This window comes from Humulus lupulus, chromosome 5 (genome assembly GCF_963169125.1).
Source record: "Humulus lupulus chromosome 5, drHumLupu1.1, whole genome shotgun sequence".
Classification (NCBI taxonomy): Eukaryota; Viridiplantae; Streptophyta; class Magnoliopsida; order Rosales; family Cannabaceae; genus Humulus; species Humulus lupulus.
Genome location: NC_084797.1, coordinates 186,340,424 through 186,341,820, shown reverse-complemented (window position 1 = coordinate 186,341,820; position 1,397 = coordinate 186,340,424). Strand labels below are relative to the sequence as shown.

Genomic DNA, 1,397 nt, shown 5'->3' with positions numbered 1-1,397 from the left:
TTTAAGAGATTATGTACTTCCTACTGTTACAGTAGGGCATTCATGCATTAGACCTCCAACAATTGCTGCCAACAATTTTGAGATTAAGCCTGCAATACTTCAGATGGTTCAGTCAACTGTTCAATTTGGACGTATGCCAACGGAGGACCCCAATTTACACATAGCTAATTTTCTGGAGTTATGTGCTACGTTCAAGATGAATGGGGTGAGTGACGATGCTATATGATTGAGGTTATTCCCATTTTCATTGAGGGATAGGGCGAAGAGTTGGCTGATATCCTTACAAGTGAATTCTATCACTACATGGGAGGAGTTAGCTCAGAAGTTCCTTGCCAAGTTCTTTCCTCCAGTGAAGGTCGCCAAACTAAGGGGAGAGATTAATAATTTTTATCAGTTGGATGGAGAGTCACTGTATGATTCTTGGGAGCGCTTTAAGGAGTTGTTAAGGAAGTGTCCACACCATGAAATAGAAAAGTGGATGCTTGTGCATAATTTTTATAATGGGTTGAATGGAGCCACGAGGCCAATTATAGATGCCGCAGCGGGAGGTGCCTTTATGAGTAAGAGTGCTAATGAGGCATATGAGCTATTAGAGGAGGTGGCAATGAATAATTACCAATGGCCAAATGAAAGGGGACAACCAAAGAAGGTGGCTGGAATGATGGAATTGGATGCTATATCCATGCTTACAGCTCAAGTAGTAGCCTTGACAAAGCAATTACAAAAGACTACACTCCCATCTCAAGCTATGCAAGTTCAAAACCTTTGTGAAGTGTCTGGTATAATCCATCAACCCAACCAATGCCCTGCTAGAGATATGAATAACATGCCCATGGAAGAAGTACAAGCTATAGGAAATTACCAAAGACAACCTAATAATCCCAATTCCATGTCTTACACCCCATCTTGGAAGAATCATCCTAATTTTTCCTGGTCTAACTTTACAACCTTATCCTCCACCTCAGCCACAATATCAACCTACCCAAAATAGGCCACCATATCCACAGCAATATGCACACCAAAATCCTTCACCTGGCTATTATCAACCACAAAATAGACCACCTCAACAAATGCCAATGAAACCAGCTGAAACCCAACCTGATGTACTTAACCAATTCATGACTGAAGCTAGGGCGTCCATAAGAAGTTTGGAGACTTAAATAGGGCAATTGGCAAATTTAATGTCTAATAGAGCTCAAGGAAATTTTCCTAGCACTACAGAAGTTAATCCTAAAGAACAGTGCCAAGCTATTACTTTGAGGAGTGGAATGAGGTATGAAGGGCCAAAGAAGAATCAGTCAGAAGAAGAAGAAGGTCAGACGGGAAATACCCAAGGTAAAGAAGAAAAGAAGTTTAATGATGAAAAGGTTACTGAAGACCTTAAGAAAGAAGAGGAG

General features: G+C 40.9%; 1 non-coding gene across 1 annotated transcript; it reads right to left on the bottom strand.

Annotated features, from left to right (window-relative positions):
* Positions 1–361: 361 nt before the first annotated feature.
* On the bottom strand, positions 362–468 carry LOC133781168 (small nucleolar RNA R71). The gene has a single exon (XR_009869961.1). It is a non-coding gene; the product is annotated as a small nucleolar RNA R71 (small nucleolar RNA).
* Positions 469–1,397: the final 929 nt, after the last annotated feature.